The sequence below is a fragment of the Cynocephalus volans genome, chromosome 13 (assembly GCF_027409185.1).
Source record: "Cynocephalus volans isolate mCynVol1 chromosome 13, mCynVol1.pri, whole genome shotgun sequence".
Lineage (NCBI taxonomy): Eukaryota > Metazoa > Chordata > Mammalia > Dermoptera > Cynocephalidae > Cynocephalus > Cynocephalus volans.
Genome location: NC_084472.1, coordinates 86,370,807 through 86,389,657, shown reverse-complemented (window position 1 = coordinate 86,389,657; position 18,851 = coordinate 86,370,807).

Genomic DNA, 18,851 nt, shown 5'->3' with positions numbered 1-18,851 from the left:
CCCTGAGGAGGAAGGGAGGGCTGATAAAACCACCGAACAGGCATCCCTGTAGTTCTGTGTGTGATGATCCCTATGATAAATGCTATGAACTCAATTAGTATTGTTAACAAAAAAATTTATTTGGGGTATAAAGTTTGTAGTTAAAAAAAATCTCTGTAAGCAATCTACATAAATTCCTGGATGGAGTAGGAGGAGCACTACTTCATTCATTGCACAAAGAGTATTTGCCTAGAATAGTCAAAACTGCATAGGCAGAAGCTTTTGCAAGTATCCTCTTCTAGATCAGTGCATCACCAATTTTAATGTGCATATGAATCACTTGGGGATCCTATGAAAATACAGCTCCTGATTCAGGAGGTCTGGGGTAAGGCCTTGGATTCTGCGTTTCTAACAAGCTCCCAGGTGAGGCAGATGCTACTGGGCTATGAACCACACCTTGAAAGGCAAGGCTTTAGCTTATGCATTCTTGCACACAAGTACAAGAGCTAGTGATGCTGATCGTAGCTTCACACAAATCTTTCCTATCCCAGAGAACCGCTCTTCCTAAGCCACCCGTGAGTACTCAGCATTAGTTGGAGTTTTTTTTTTTTTTTAAGAGTGGGGTTCCCCTCTCCTATATTCTGAGGCTAGCTCCTAATAACACCTATGCAGGTTTTTGTTTAGCAGACTGGCTGTTTGCTTTCGCCCTTTTAAAATAAATGTTGATATCTTTGGTCCTGAGGAGACAAAGGAAATCACGGGGCTTGGAATTCCTGGTGGTGTCTTGAAGATGGCTGTTCTGTTCCTCAAGCAAGGAAGAGGAGAATAACATATGGATATATTGCCGGCCTGCCTGTGCCATCTCCTGAATTGCCAGACCACGTTGTAAGGTGCAGCAGATGGCCAGAGCAGCGGGACGTGCCAAATGATGCACTCCAGAGCCCTTCCACAAGGTGCTTGCTCTGGTAGCAGTAGCAGAGCTCAAGAATATGCTTACAGCCTTTCACAAAGACAAATTATCTGGTAGCTCTTCAGATGGTGCTATCAAAATCATTGTATAGGGTAGATGATTTACCTCTGCTATGCACTGGCAACTCAACATTGTACTAGGGAAAGAAAAAAAAAAACTTATTGAAAGTTTTCAAAACGTGAACTTTTTTTTTTCTTAGCTCAGGCAAAAGCTGCCATTCTCTGATTATTTCATCCCTCTCAACAACAGAGAAAATGAGCTCCATTTGCCCTCACTAATGAGGCTGCCACCCCTGTCCTGCTTCACTTCCTTCTAACATCCCCCAGGAGTTTTCTACTCCTGGCAATATGGCGGCTCCCTTCTATCATGACTTCCATTTTCTGGTCGCCATGTTTTTCCTCCCAGGTTTTGTGCCTTTCCATAATGCTCTGCCCTGCCTGTTTAGTGATCTAAGTCCTAATCATTCTTTAAGACACATCCCATGTACTCTCACCCCTGCTAAAGGTCATTCTTAGTCTTTATGTCCTAGAGTGATGTCATCTACACACTGTCAGATTCATTCATCGGCCGGTAAGAATGTCTCATTGTGACAGTTGCTTCATTCTTTTTCTCATTGGACTTTTCAAATGCGCATCATTAAGCTCCTCATTTAATGTATAAGCTTCTTACAAGCAGGAAATATTATAATTTTAAAATCAATAACAGTGGATAAATACATTCTTACTTAGGTGTTGAAGTTCATCACGTGGAAAGCGTAGGCAGTGGCCTTCCTCCCAGTGTCCCGGTCCACTGAGCTCTTTGTTCAGGCCCTCTAAGCTCACACAATGCCAAAGATAGTTGTATGGACACAGAAATTGGTGCCCATGTTCTCTGTCCTCGCAATAATGAAAAAGGACAAACCCCTTCTCCCTTCTGTTGCAGCGAATCTGGCTACTTGCTTCTTGTTGCTCTATGGAGAGGAGTGTATGGGGTTAGCTGAGCTTACCCTGAGGGTAGCCCATGTTTCTCACCCTCAGGTCTTACTCTCTTACTATTGCCCAGGAGACTTTTCCTAGGAAGTGTATGACCTAGGTCTTGATTTGTGTAGCATACATTGAACTCAAAAATTTATTATTAGTTGCCATTATAATGCCACAGAAAGCCACTATTTTGCTTTGAATCAAATTTGAAAGCATTCCCTGGAATGAGCCCCCACTCAGTTCAAGCCAATTGGCTTAATATCTCCATCACCCACTCATTCCACACAAGCCTTTTCCAAACTGTGCCATATTCTTGGAATGCTCTCTCTTTCTCTCTGCCAAGTTATCTCTCTTCCATCATCCAAATAGCTCATGCCATCCCACCTCCTCTACACAGTCTTCCAGAACTATTTGGAAAAGGTCTAATAGCTTCTCTCTGCACCATCCGGTGTGAGCATTAGCCACTTACGGCTCTCTCGCTCCTCACAGCTCTCTCACTCCTCACAGCTCTGCTAATGCACTTATTCTTGAAATGGACACGAAGCACATTCTTTGTTTTGCGTTGCCCAATAGTCTTTCTTTTTTGCCCTTGTCTACACTGTCTTTACATTCAGATATTTTTAGTCTCACGATCTACTTCTGGCAGATTCTACAGAAATAAGACTATAACTAAAGCCCTCTGTACAGTGCTGAGTGTAATATCATGTAGAAACAGATATTTAATACATAAGGAGATTTCTCAGATTGGATTTTTTAATGTACAAAGAATATGGAACATATTTAATATTTCACAAATCCTCCAGGACCTGCCAAAGAACTCAGTTAGCCTTGGGCAAGGATGGCAATTTCCATGGGGGTTCATTTCTCAGATGGCAGCACAGTAGTTCCCGTTGGTGGTAATTGTAGGCTGTACGAAGGGGAATTAATAAGCTGCCCTCAGTGCTGAGGGACAAGATCATGAAAGGTCACTTCCTAAGAGGGAAATCTAGTAGGAACATAGAATGGCTTAGAGTAGCAAGCTGTAGAAACTTCCCTTCTTTTAGAGGAGGCTGAAGAAAGTGGTGCTAGAAAGCACTGGAAAATTACCTTAGATCTGGCAAGTGCCTCACACAGAGTGGGTGTTCAGTACAAGTTTTTCCAGTGATAAAAACGCAGTTATTGAAAGAACAGTAATGTAAGCTACAACCTAATTGTTGCATTCCAGTCAATCTGAGGAAATCACGTGCTAACAGAATTTTCTGGGATCAGTCTATTTTTTACTTTTGTTTTGTTTTTTGCTTTTAGTGCCTGGCTGGTAAAGAGGGCAGTCTGAAAGATTATGACATGGGCCAAGGAGGAACAAGAGAAGTGTCTGTGTTTATCCAGCAATGATCAAAAGAGAAAAATACCATCAGCAGGACCTCTACATAATTTGCAGGGCCCAGTACAAGATGAAAATACAGGACCCTTGCTTAAAACTGATTAAGAATTTCAAGGCAGAGACAGCAGAGCATTAAACCAAACATGGGGCCCTTTAAAGCATGCCCAGGTGTGACTGCTTATGTTTTCCTCCTTGGAGGCGGTGCTGTCCAGCAGACACAATTAGTGTGACTACTTCTTGTCAGGCCATTTAGGTCTCTGGCTTAATCCAAAATCTGGACAAAATATCCCTCTTCACAATAAATCTTTGCTTAAACAAGATACATTTTGGTTACAAATACAGTAGTGTAAATACCTTTATACCAGAAAGGGTGATCTTTGGGAAAGAAGAGCTCAATTTTAATCAATCTGGTGCCTCTTTCGATTTCTATATCAGTCATTTGAGAATTTAATTAGCACACAAATTTTGCTCCTGTCTTTTTGTAGATGAAGAACTTGTGTTAATCCCTTGAATTCCCTGGTCACCCATTTTTGTCATCTGTAAAATGGGGATAATAAATTTCATCTCTCAGGCTGGCTGGTTATCTCAGCTGGTTAGGGCATGGTGTTATAACACCAAGGTCAAGGGTTCAGATCCCCACACTCACCAGCTGTCAAATACACAAATACACTTCATCTCTCAGGTTAATTAGTTATTACCGAAGTCATGTATGTAAATTTTCTGACATACACTCTGCACTTTCTTTTCTCTTTCCTCCTCTCCTTCTTTGCCTCACAATTTCCTAAACTCGTGCCTGTGCACGTGAATCTATCATCTGATATTGGATGAGTCCTTTCTCAAGTTTCTGGGTGTGCAATCCTGAGGGCCTGGCCCCACATCCTGGTTGTCATTCTTTGGAGGCTGCAGCCTGGGGAGTCAGCTGGCCTCTTTTCTTTCTTTGACATCCCTACCTGCAACAGAAACTACTCATGAAAGTCTGTAGACCTTGCAGCTGGGGAAGAAGAGGATGGGAGAAAAGAACAAGAACCTGAGACATTTCTGTCACATTTCTCACGATCTGCAGAATTAGGTACTATCCGTTTCCATCTACTAACAGCCTATTTCATTCCAGGGAGGAGACCTGGATGAAAGGATGTCAGGATTGGGTGAGGGTAGGGATAAAGAGAGATGGAAAACAGATTCAGCACTTTGACAAGCTGGATGTGAAGATGCTGTAGTCTATATGATCAAAGTGGGGAAAAAACACTTTTGTCAAACTGTCCGCTCTGTGTGTGGGCAGTGCCACCCTCTCACATCTTGCCTTCTTGCATTAATGCTCTGTCTACATTTTTTATTCACTGTTGGATGATCAGTGTCCAAAGCATTTTTTCTGCCATAGATTTATTTAAATTTACTGAACTCCTAAGCAGTCAGCTTACAGAAACTACTATAATCTCTTCTTCTTTACTCATAACCAAAGACACACATCACACAAAGAATAATAAAAGTATGAGGGGGATTAGGGGAATTTTGTGTCACCGTGAACAAAGCATAAGCTAGCATCCTGCTTTAAAAATAATGGCTTTTCTGTCTCATGGGCAGGGAGAAATAACTTTGCCACCACATAATAAATTTATTAGCCTTTTTGACCTCATCATTCCTACCTTAACTTAGATACAGTATCAAAGACAAGAACATCTGTTGGACAGCACTATTTCCAATTCAGCTTTAGCATTCAGGGCTAGTTGGTGTTCCAAAGTTACTGCATGAGCGCCACCTGGTGGGCATTTGGTAGGTTGCTCCATGTAATGTCACCTAAAGGTAAAGGACCATAGTTTGATATTTTCACTGCCGAAGGATTTACTACTAGGCAAATATGTTTTGAAAGACCAGCCATCAGTCAGTAGCCTAACAAACGCCCTTAAACCAGTAAATTCTGTCCTTTGCCATCTGAATTCAATGTTTCCCTTTTTTGGCATGCCTTGCTCTTTCTGACTGAAATGCTCTTGTATTTTATTTTGCTCCTCTTTGCAACCTATTCTCCCGTGCACTCCTAGTCCTTCAAGATGTAACTCATTATGTAGTTCCTCCAGAAATCCTTTCTAGTCCTGTGTCAGTTAAGATCCCAACAGAGACAGATGGTACAATAAAATGAGATCATTTGAGAAGAGTTTAATTAAAAAAAAAAAATTGACAAAAGGATGATAGCAGGTTATAAGGGATGTACAAATGGTAGTGCAGAATCCCAAGAGCAGTTCCACATGCCTCTACTACCCTAGTTCTGAAGGGGCAAGGAGACAGCGGGCTGTGGGTAAAGTGTAGCCTGACAGGCATGTGCCCTCTATGGGGGGCCTACACTTTCCTATCTCCTGCAGGTGCTCCTCATTGGACAATTCCAACAGCACACCAGAGAGCAAGAGAACCGGTTCAAGTCCACCTTTGGGAGCACAGGCCAGGGGGAGAAAGGTGTTGATAGGATGTAGAGCGGCCAAGAGAAAGTATCAACCCCACCCCATCCCATACCTTTCCCTAACATTTGGGCACCTCCTAGGCAAGAATGCATATATAGATAGAGGATTAAAAGATTAAATACAGAGATAAACCATTATACTGAAAGTACTGAATGGCTGATGGAGCAAATGAAGATTTTTCACACTTTACATCTTACTCTTGCATCTCAGACTGTCTACCCATTCTTAATTCCCTCTACCACCTTCATCCAGTATCGCTCTATCTCAGCATTTTTGTTTGTGTGTTTAAAGGTGTGCTAGAGGTATGTTAATAGCAGACCTGCTACCGAGTCTGTTAGTGGCGGCCCAGTGTCGTTTATTGCTTATCATGAACCAGAAGCTTGAAGATTCAGTGTGATAAATTAATGTTAATATCCATGTCCCATCTCTCAGTTTTTGAAGGGCATCTCAGACTTGACTGAGTCCATTCTCTCTCTCTTTTTCTCTCTCTATCTCTGTTGTTTTTGAAATTAGCATAGCTTTGAAAGGGGCACTGGTTAATTAAGCAGGGAAGAGTATCAACAGCTTTAAGTTCCAAATCACAAATGAACAGCCTGGATCTTGGGGGAAGGTTTCATTTGCAGGTTGGTATATCAGGCCCATAGAGAGGGGACCTGCCAAGCTAACGAGCAGGTGTAACTGATTCATTGGAAGCCACCGAGTTAGAAGAGGATCACAACAAAGCCTTGGAGAAAGTTCAAGTTGACTTTCACATATTTCTCAGAGCAGTTCACATATTCTTAATGTGGCAACACAGTAAGATGAACAATGGAATTTTATCCCAATTACAGTAATAATATAGCCTATTAATTACCCATGTCTTTATTTTTATTAGCATATTCATTATTACAAATTGTAATTATTCTTTATGCCCCTTCCCTGACCAATCACTCCCCAACCCTGCTTCCTTCCTTCACCCCATCTCTAGTGTCCTTAGGTTTGTTCTCTCTTTCTGAAAGTTCAAAATATATTGTGGTCTTTTCTTTTTCTCTTTCTTCCTTTCTTTCTTTTTTAGCATTCAGTTATGAGTCAGAACATGCGGTATTTCTCTTTCTATGTCTGGCTTATTTCGCTTAACGTAATTTTCTTGAAGCTCATCGTGTTGCTGTGAATGGCAGAATTTTATTCCCTTTTAAGGCTGAGTAGTATTCCAATGTGTATATACCACATTTTCCTTATCCAGTCATCTGTCGATGGGCACTGAGGTTGGTTCCATAGTTTAGCTATTATAAATAGAGCTGTGATGAACATGGGACTGCAGGTATCCCTTCAACATGATGATTTCCATAACTTTGGATATATACACAGGAGTAGGATTGCTGTTTCGTATGCCAGTTCTGTCTTTAAATCTTACAAAAAGTCTTACAGAAATTCCTCTATTCTTCTGTCACTTTGTTGATTTAGTTTTATTAGGAAGGGACTGCCTCATGATTATCATCAAAATAACAAATAACATTGATTATGCCACATTCGAATTTGTGTATGATAATAAAAACATCTCTGGATATAAAAGCAACACTGAACACAAAGAATAACTCAGAAATGATCAAGCTATACAAGTATTTCATAAATTATGAGATTTTTAGGTCAGGAAGAAATTTTGTAGAATGATATTCTTCTATTTTTGTGGAATTAGAGAGTTCATATCTCTAATTTTATAAATGACAAAAATGAGATCAGGCTTTCAGTCCCATACCCAAAGACAGCTGCTAAGTAGTTGCAAATTTAAAACAATTCGTATCTCATGAGTCCTCGAGCATCTGAGAATGTTAAAGTAAAATAGAACTTTATTGTGCAACAGGGTGGTTTTATTAAAATAAAATATGTAATTAGTGTTTTCTTTTTTTTTTTTTCCCATGAAGTGGAGTAAGTAGGAAGACTGAAAGCATCTTCTTTCATCCTTCCCCCGCCCTCCAACCCCAGTAACTGCAAGAGGATAAAATCAGACAGTGGTTTTGTAATTCAGAGACAGAGGAGAATTCTCAAGTGAACTTGTGTACTCCCAAAATAGATAACTACCAAGGTGTTGTTGGCTCCTTGTAGGCTGGAAACTGGGTTTAGGGGAAATTGGGGGGCAGGGAGAGAGGGAGGTAGAAGAGAGAGGTGTGAGGATGTGTGGGAGAGTGCGTGTGTTTTGGGATACTTGAGGGTCAGAGACCTCCAATAGTCATGGCAATCTTGAAGTCTGCACTTAAGGTGGCAAGACCTCTGATAGGGATAGTAGCATGAGCACCGTGAACTTGGGAGCCTCCTCAAAGTTCCCATGACTGAGCTTGTCATGGTGGCAGGAAAGGTGGTGATTCTGCCAATAGAACTGGCTGCCTGGGCAAAGATCAAGAGCCGCCATGTGCCTAGCTCTGTGCCCTCTGCTCTTTTTCTAGAATGCATAAGCCCTGGAGTTCTACCACAGCCCAAGAGTGGGGAGAGGGCACCCCAAATTGACTGTTATTGAACTTCTTGTCAGCCTTGATGACAGCAACCTCTCACTGGATTTAATCTGACTTAGAAAAATAAAGGAAGGTGACATTTCTTGCACTCTGAGTACCAGGGAGCAAGTTGTACCTGTTACAAGTGTAAATTTTCCATTGCTATCATATGATAGTTATTTTGATGGGTGAGGGGTGATCCCTAAGTGCCAAGTAGATCATTTCATCCAGCAACTTTTATTTTTAGAAAGTGTCTTTTTTTTTTAAGCATAATATTTCTTACTGTACCATTTTTCTGGTTCACCTGAAAGGAGAAAAAAATGGATTTTTACAATTGTTTTTGGAGTAGCATAAGCTCTTCAGGGCATAGGGCTTGTGCAGTGAATTGTAGCCCAGCATGAAATTTTACAGCTGAATTATGAACCCCTGCCAATAAAAGTTTACAACAGAACAGCCTGGCTTTTCTAGCTTTAGGAACAGGGGTGGAGAAAATATACATGAGCCACCAGATACTATTATCCTGATAATATGATATTAATGATTGCGTAATTTGAGAATAAAGACTTAAAAATGTGAGAATGAAGTTAATTAGAAATACTTGAGAGAGATGTTATTTATTACCCAAGTCATGTGCACATTATTTACTTTATACAAATGTAAACTCAAAATGATTTGACATCATTTTCAATTTCATAATTAAATTAGAAGATTTGAGAATTCACAGGTTTTAAAATGAAACTGCTATAGAATTTAAATTATCCCTGTTGAGAGAAAGTAATAGACTAAATAAATTAAATTCACTCAACATACCATGATGTAGTATCATTAATTTCCTTCCCAAAGACGACTCTTTGACTATTGAATACATTTATACCACAATTACCTGTGCAGTCAATATTTCAAAAAAACAAGAAGGTATAGTTTTTGTTTTGTTTTGTTTTGTTTTGTTTAACACAAAGAGGAATGATTGGCTATAACCTATTTTTGAGTGGGATTTGTAGGGGATATGAAGGCAGTTGAACAAGTCATGTAAAACATACTTGCCAAACAGGTAAAGTAAGTTTAAAAACAATTTTTTTTAAGTAATTGAAAATGCCTTGAAAGGTCCTTAATAAAAATCTTTATGAATATAGCGCAGATTTTTCATGAGAATCACATAAACAGAACTGGGCTTTAACCTGCCCAGCTTCCCCCGCTCCCATCTTTTCTTTTTAGCTGATGGTAATAAGCTGAATGTCTGAGTGTCACGAATATTCTGATCAGTCGGAAACATTCACATCATCAGTTCAGGTTGCTTAACATCCAGGGCATATAGAACAATTACGAGTCAGCAGGTAGAGTAGGGAGGACGCCACCTGGGTTGTGAACCCCATTGCTGGCTAGGGAGTCACTTAACTGCCACTCACCATGACAGAGAAGCTTGAATTCACAGGGTCTCAGCTGGAAGACGTGTAAGTCACTGAAGGGATGTTGGGAGGATTTGTATGAAAGGTTATAGCAAAACACTTTGTAGACATAAAGTGCAGAGGGGTTCATCAACCTTGTTTTTCTTCGGGGAAGATCCACCATTACTATATACTGCAATAACTAGAATAATTTATTTCACAGACGAAATGTGAATAATAAGCACTATCAATAAATTATATATTTTTCTTACATTCCATCCTCGCCTTCATTGGCTGTCAAGGAGCATGCATGTTCACATTCATTCATTTGTTTAGTAACGACCCAGTAATTTAGCATTGGCTATGTGTCAAACACTGTGCAGGGTACTGGAAATCCTGAAAAACAAAACAAGTCTCCACTCTCCAGGAGCTCAAGGTCTTAGGTGTGGGATACAGGCACGTCGTGGAGGTAATTACAGGGTGATAAAGAAATGCATAGGAAGGTGCCTGATAAAAGATGGGGGGTGGGGGGAACAGAAGGCTTCTTAGGGGAAGTAACATTTGTCCAAGCCTTAAAAGTCCAGTGATGAGAAACCCATGGGCAGAGGAAACAGCAGGGTGTTTAGAGAACTGTCAATGGGAACTGCTGGCAAATGTGGGAAAGGGAAGGCTGGAGAGAGAATAGTGATCAAGGAGTTTAGATCCTTTACTGAAGGCAATGGGCATCTGCAAATGATGAGATTTGCATTTTTACAGTGTTATTTTCAATGATGTAGGCGAATGGATTAAAGGAGGGGATAAAGGAAGCAAGGAAAAGTATTATCTGCTTGTATGTTTTCTAATTTTACACAATGAGCATGAGTTTTCTAGACTTTTTAAAATTTTAACATTCAAAATCTGGTTGCAGTGTCCATGAGAACAAGCCTCTCGGACTTCCAACTACAGGGAGCATAACTGACCGAGGGTGCCTGCTGTTGAATTCCAAAATACATCACAGCCTTAACCCCTAGGCCAGGTGGCTCCCAGCTAGTGACTGAGCATGGCAGGGACACTGAGGTGAGCCAGTTCTTGGGAGACCTGGGCTTCTTCTGATGGAGAACTTGGACTGAGCACCCCCAACAACCTTGCGGAACCTTCTGTAGACTGCACGATGCCTCCTTCACTCTTCCCTTCACTCTGAGTCAAACGTAACATCACAGTTGAAGACTCTCCCAACCTTCTCTGCTCCCTCCACATTTTCTCTCTCAGATCTTTCCCCCAATTAACTCCTTGCACTTATTATCCCATCTGCTTCCCAGAGGACTTGGACTAATACACCAGCTAGTATGATTTACCAAATAAGTACGCCCTATATAAATACAAAATTGTGAATGACTTGAGATTAAAGTTGTCTTATTAATTCTCACTTTTGCTCCAGTGCCTAGCAAAAGAAGACAGCCCAACGGTTTTGAAAGAATGACAGAAAGAATAAATAAACCTAGAATTGATCATGCACCAATGTTATCCCTTAGAGTTCAAGGTGATATATTAACCATCCTCATTTTTTATGAATGCAACCAAAAACTTAAGTGATGTGCTTTTTGATGATAGAAATCCTCTTGCTCAGTGTGATTAGAATCAGTACTGTAGTTGTTTAACTTTTAAAAAGTCAGTTAAAAAAAGGAAATCATAAACATGATCCACACCTTCACATTTTATTACAACGTATGACATACTAATATGCCTCTATTTGTGAGTGTTTCATAGAGTCACGAGCTTTTCACTGAGTGTAGTTCACTAAATAGGTTTCTGTGTTCTTTTCTTGCATAGAACACACCCACAATATATTACCTATAATTTGTCACTGTGATTTTTTTTTCAGTTGAGTTGGAACATTCATCTGAGTGTAAATTCCATCCAGATTTTAATGATTTTCCCCAAATATTGGACAATTGTCTTGCCTAGACCTAATGTGTAGAATTTGTGTATATATGTCTGCTCCTCAGATATATATATATACACAAATTCTCAGATATATATATATACACACACACACAAGTCATACACACACACACATATATATACATATACACACACATATATAAATGCATATGTATATATATGTATGTGTATGTGACTTGGTTGCTGGAAGGAGGTTCCATTTTCCTTGCCCTGTTTCTGTCTGAATTAATTTCCATTACAGTTAGCCCTCCTGACTACTTTTCCCACTCTCCATAGCAGAAAGAAAGGCATGGCTGAGATCGGGAAAAGTAGCTAAACTGGCTCTCTTGTGAACCCAACCTCGACACATTTCCTGTCTCTCCACAAGCATGAGTTCTCCACTCCCAAGGGGAAGGCTACCAGCTGCCCAGAGCTATCTATGATGGCACAAGTAAGGCTGTGAAATTCTAGGAAAATACATTAGAGAGTGTGTCGTGGTGACATGTATTCCAATTTTGGTTTTATTAGTAATAACACTAACATTTTCATCTCCATCTGCCTAACTCCCATGTCCTAATTTGGGACGTAGAGAATCCACAACCCCAACAATCTTTATTAAGTCTTTCAAATTGTCATTAGTAGAAACAACTATTTTCAAGTGCATATTTAATCTGTTATATAATAGTTAACTAAATTACACAATTGCAGTATCAAGTGCATCTGACATAAACACAGTGGAGAAATTCATAACTGAGTCTTGCTAAATATTTCCTCCAACATGTGTTCAAGTGAGAGGCATACTTAAGTCTAGCCTGCTAGCCCAGAACATTCAAGAATTATGGGCATGAGTAACTACATACTTTCAGAGGAAATGGAGAGTATTAGTTGATTTGATGAGTTGGTTAAGTGGAGGTTGATTAGGCGAGCTTCTGCTGGAATTAAGTGGACGTACTATTTGCCGCCATAGAAATTCTGAAATTCTATGAAGAAAATAAAATTTCTGACATTTTGAAATTCATAGATCTAAAATTCTACCCCCTGAGGCTCTCATCCAGAATGTGCAATTCACATGTGGACATTGTTTCCTTACAGACCAGTGGTTTCAGCTTTGTTTTCTTGTTGTCAGGAATTACTTTTGACATAGATTTTTATTTGAGATTAGTCTTGTTTGAACCATTTGAGCTATTTTTTAACTTATCAGAAGAGTTTTATTTCTTCGTGTTTTCATCAAAGCTGTGGATTCCACCACACGCCGTGCCCTCGAAGACCTACACCTTCAACTACCTTTCTGCCCTTCAGCATGTTGAGTCTTTTCTTCTCTGTAGACTCCATCCCCAGGAATTTCAAACAGATTTTACATTCAAAATTTGAAAATCTCCCCACGGTTCCACTCTGCCTTTGGACAGCACCTTCACCGATTGAGATGGTAAACTCTAACATCTCACCTTCTCCCCAGAATTCCTGAGGTTGCTCTTCTGAATGACCTTCTTGACACAGCAGGTCTTTTTCTCATTATTTCTTTCCCCTAACCTTCCTTGGACATGTGACTCGAATTATCTCATTATTTATTCTTTTTAACTCTCCATGAACGTGATTTGAGTCATTCCATATTTTCCTCCTGCTGTGACTGGACCTTCGTCTTCTCCGCTCCTAATTCCCTTGCTCTTTCCACCTTCTGAGTGTAGCTGGGTTGAATGGATTAGGACACACACACTTCAGTCAGACTGACTGGGGCCAAACGTTACCAGCCATTTAACCTTGGACAAATCCTCACTGCCTTATCTGAGAAATGGGGATAATACTATTATCACAAGTTTATGATGAGGATGAAATTAGCCAGTATAAAAAGACCATTTAAAAAGCATTACACATTGTCTGATGCACAGTGAATGTTCAATGAACACAGCTGGCAAAAGAAAAGCTGATTTTTTCTTAGTTTTCCGTTCTTTCATTAGGCTCAATCTTTAACAGCTCTTTTTTTTAAAAAAAAATAAAAATCTTGATTTCAAGGACTTTTATATTTATGTTTCCTAGGTCTTCTTATCTAAGACTGAATTAGATTATTTATAATCGAATCACATGCTTCTACCTATAAAACATACCTGCTTCAGTATCGTCCGTGCTATTTCTATTTCTGTATTAAACTCTTATATTACTCTTTTTTCCAACTTTCCTTGAGTGACGTATTTGAAGAATGAAAACATTTCTATGCTTTCATCCCTTCTTCAATATTCCTCCAATGTAGTTTTCAGATCTTCAACATTCACTCCTTTAATGCTGTCATTGCCTTTGAATTGATATTCATGCCACAAGCCTCCAACCACCAAATCCAATCACCTTAATTCGGTCAATATTTATTGAATATCTAACATTGGCCATGCATTGCTCAAGGTTCCTAAAAGACATCTGCAAACAAGACAGAAAATGTCCCCACCTCATGTATCTCCTACTCCTGTGCCATGACTCTTATCCTGGCCACACATCACAGTCATCCGAAGCTCTTTAGGGATCTATGTATCTTTTATATCAATGTAAAAAATTGTACAAGAAATTGTGATAAATTACAGGGTGAGAAACACCAGTAACTATCTTCTCTTGTGTAGCTCTCAGTCATCTTACTAAGCACTGTTTTTCTCATGTTACTTTCCTGCCAAAGGAAGCACAATGGCTCCTCATTTGCCACTGTCAGTCCTAACTTGGCCTTGCACAATTCTCTTTATTCTGACCTCGCCACATCCATTCAATCTCCTCCAGCCCATTCATGTATCTGTGCCATTTCTCAAACTAGATCTCACATGCCACATGCCCTTCTTTCACATTTCCATCAAGACTCGACTTGTAAGTTTAAGTTTCACCCCTGCTACGAAGCCATTGAAGATAGTAAGCTATGCTAATCTTTCCCTTCTGTGCATGCCTAATGTATTTTAGCGCATAGCAGAAATGTTAGGGGGCCTTTCCTTGGTTGGAAATTTTGGCTGAGGGCCCAAAGCTGGGTACAAAGTGATGTGGTCTGGTGACCTAGTCCATCACTCACATTGAGCTAAACAGTAAAGGGACTGAGTGAAGATGACAGGTACAGGGGATTTGTCTGGAAGGAGGAGCTAGAGTGTATATCTCTCTTTCACACACATAAAAAATGGTGGTGGGTAAAGGTGTTCCCTCTCTCACCTCATGTCAAATGAGAGCAACCCCCCAGCAGAACCACTGAGATCTAGATAAGTCTGCTTTTCCACCTTAAAGGATCCAGAGCAGAGCTCAGGAGGAGAGCAATTGGAGATATTGCCCTGTTTTTCCAGAAGTCTCTGGGGCCCAGAGGCTAGTGTTCCCTGGAAAAACTTTAACAGTTGAGAAAGGCTTACTGAGTTTCTCTCCACGGGCACAATAAAAAAGGGCAGAAGTGTCAGCAGCCCACACTTCTCAAACTCGTGAAGGTAAAGTGAACACCATGGAAGAAAGCTGGACTTGTTTTACCCTGAGAGGGACCTGTTCAAAAAGATCACCTGCCAGGAGGCAGAGACTCCAGCTGAAAGAGCCCACATGGAGTGTACCACATGGGCAAAGACTGAGGAAGGAGTCGCAGCCACCAGCCAGAACAGGAGCTGTGCAAACCAGAGAGCAGTGCGGGTGGGGGGTCACCACTGCTCTGGTCCTCTCCCATCTCCAACCCAGAAGGAGCCACAGACAGTGTGGAGAGGAAGAGGGGTAGGAGAAAAGATAGAGAAAACTCAACTGCAGGGTCCATGCCCGATACACATTCCTGAGAGCCTGAATTGGACTGGAGCCAGGGATGGGGAAAAATTTTAAACCAAAATGAGAAATTAATGTTTGCTTCACATCGGACATGATACTGTTCATTTAAAACCTAAAGGTGACCAGAAGAACCAAAAGACTTGGCTCAAGATTGTGTCCAGGGGGATGGAAGAATGATTCAGTAGAGCAGGTTTACCATGTCAGTGGTGAACGTAACTAAGTTGTTTCCTGCTTTGGACTCCACCAAGACTGGCTCTCTCAGTAAAATAGGCACAGATTTCACCGCTCACTTGATCATTTTATTTCTCCAGCAGAATAAAGGCTGTACGAGGGAAGGAACAGACGCTCCTCGGCTCCTCTGAACACTCCCTACCCCAGAGCTCAGGAAAGGCCCTCTCCCAGACATTCCTTTGGACTTATCGAGAGGTGGCTCCCAGAGCACTCTTTGGATTAGACTCAGTTTTTCATTAGACCTATTTAATGGGAGAAACACATGTTCCCTCTGCCAACAGTGTTCTTCCCAGGTGGCACTTCACCACTGCCAAAATAATTTAAACAGCCTTTTCCTCTCACCCTTCAGAAGACGCCTTCGCTGAGTGGTCAACACAGAGCTGGACTCAGTGGGGACACAGAAAACCATAGCCCGCTGGTCGCCGCTGGAGCACTTCCTGCAAACAGCAAATTCACCTGAAAGGCTTTGATGTTGTATTACAAGACTGTTTAAAAAAATTAAATTCTCATCTCCGTGAGAAAATTTATTCTTCGACAAGGTGCCTAAGGAGTTTTGTTAGACAGCAAATCTACTCAAATCAGAAGAGAAAGTCCCTTGTCGTCTTTACCTTCTCTGATTATTTGTCCCCCTTCCTTGAAAACAGGTGAATGCAGAGTCTCAGGTACATTTATTTTCTTCAGACCTCATGCCTCCTGGTGGATTGCTGCTCCCAGACGCCTGTGAGAATGCTTTGGATTTGCCTTTCCTTGCTTTCTGCTTTTCGGTTGTATAGCTCCCCACAGAGCTTTACACTTTACACATATTTTCTAATTTCCATTTTTATTTTTATAAATGATTACCTAGAAGTTTTTCCCCACCCCCACCTGTTTCCCTTTTCTTCTTTTTATTACAGTTTGCCTTTCTTTTTTCCCATAAGGAAGGCTTACAGTAAATTATTTCTACTTATGATCCTTTAATTCTGAACAAAGTTATTTAAATACACTCAGGCCTGCCTGTTCCAATTGATCAGCTTGTTTCAGGCAAAGGGAAGCTGGACTTTAGCTATGCACTCCCGTCAGCCTTGGGTCAAGGACAGCTGTGGATCTCAATGAATTTGCTCTTCTCTCGACCACTGTCAGGAAAGACATCATATTCTTTTAGATTGGCCTGTTCCCAGTATGAAAGAAACTTTATAATAATTATTCTCTCTCTCTCTCCCTCTCCTTCTTGTCACACACACACACACACACACACACACACACACACACACACACACACACACACACTTTAGAGCAGCACTGGAATAAGGACAGGTCACTGTCTTTGTAACCTAGACTGTCAGAAAATTCACATGGTCAACCAAGATCAAGAAAGTGGTATAACTTCAGATCCAATATTTGGTACCCAGTTTTTGTTATTTTTGAGATAAACTTATGCATATCTTAGAGAAACAAGTAGGAGACTGTGAGGTCTGAAACAATCGGGTAAGCCAAGTGAGTGATGTTAGAATAGTGTCTCTCAAGGGAGGGAAGACAAAGGGAGACCACTTCTGAGTGGCTTTTGACAGGATTATTATGCTCTTGACTGTTACCCACAGTTTGACTAAGAATTTTTACATGACTACAAGAGCTTTTCTAATAAACACACACACACACACACACACACACACACACACACAAACAAACACACACAGAGTCTTAACAGACACTAGTTTATTTATAAACAAGTGATGGAAGAGCCTCCCTCAACATATTATACCATTTTACTGAGGCACCTGATAACAGGTAAGAGCCATACTTGAAGATTTTCTCCCATGCTCCTGAATGTAAGCACCATGGCAAGTGACATGGCAGATAAAACATGGATGGTATGTCAAGAGCCATGTGACAGGCCACTGGAGTGTGATATTCTGGGGTTCTGATTCTCTATGCAAAAATAGCCCACAGAAGATATAGGTGAGTATCGACTCTCTTATCCATGGAAGGTGTATTAGTCCATTTCTGTTGCTTATAACAAAATACTTGAAACTGAGTGATTTATAAAGGAAAACAAAATTTATTGCTTACAGTTTATGAGTCTGGGAAGTCCAAAGTCCATCTCGTGGTGGTGACAGTGACTGAGGGGTCTCACATTGCAAGGTGGTGGAAGCAGAGAGAGCAGAGAGAGCAAGACAGACTCTCCTCTTCTCTTAAAGCCCTCAGAACCACACCCCTGACCACCATTTTTAATCCATTCCCTACTGCACAGTCCTACAATCCAATCACCTCTTCAAGGCTCCATCTTTCAATGACCATAATAGGATTTCCCACCCTCTTAGCAGTCAGAGTGGGGGCTAAGTTTCTAAAACGTAAAACTCAGGGGACACAACTCAAGCTTCAGGGAGTTTTGGGGGATGTAATTCAACCCACTACAGAAGACCTTGCAGGTAGGTAGGGAAGAGAGATGGGGGAAGAAAGGAGGCCTCTCCAGCTATGCTGGTGTGTGGGGTGGGCAGGGAGAGAGACACCAAGGGAGCAACAACATGACCCAAAGTGGAGGCACAAAGTGGAATAGGGGGTGTGGGGAGGACCGTGAGGAGAGGCTGGGAGAGGCATGTTCTAATGTGTGACGTGACATGTCCATGGCCTGCCTCAACCCACGCCGGCCAGACACACAGTCCTGAAGGCCAAGCACAAGGGTTTCTAAGCTATGCAAGGAGTGCAGAGATATGTCAGACATTAGAAGGGTCATATCAGTGAAGAAAACAAACATCCCTGTCCTGGGAGAGGAGATGTTAAATAACCAACAAACACAGTACATAAGGAAATTATAGCTATTGTTGACTATATCTAATGAATTACATCACAGGCTGTAAAAAATACAATGGAAAGCAAAATAAGAAAAGCAGAACATGGTGAAAAAGACTGGAAATACTGAGAGGGGGACAGTTTGAAATTTTCCATAGGGTGGCCTCTCTAGGAAGAAGAAATTTGAATAGGGATTGGAAGGACAGGAAAGAATTAGCCCTGCAGCTGGCTGGGAGAAAAGCCTTCCAGTGGACATAGTCAGCGCATTGCCTTAAAGCAGGAGCGTGTGTGGCCTTTGGAGGTTTTGGACACTTCTGGAATAGGATAACAGCTAGCTAAGAGGAAGGTCAGTCTCTCTTCCGGTGTTCTGAATTATTTATCCCATTGTTTATTCCCTCCCCATCCTGTATCCTTAACCTCTTCCTGTCAACTGGATCTTTCCACCAATATTAAAACTAGCATTTTGCATGTTTTAAAATTGATCCCTGTTCTCCCTCCTAATCTCTAATGTAATTCTTCTACGTCCTTCACAGTGAGGTCTCTCTCAGGCTAGTCTGCACAAGCTGCCTCTTCTTCCCCAGTCACCCATCTGTCACCCATTGCATTCCCATCCTCA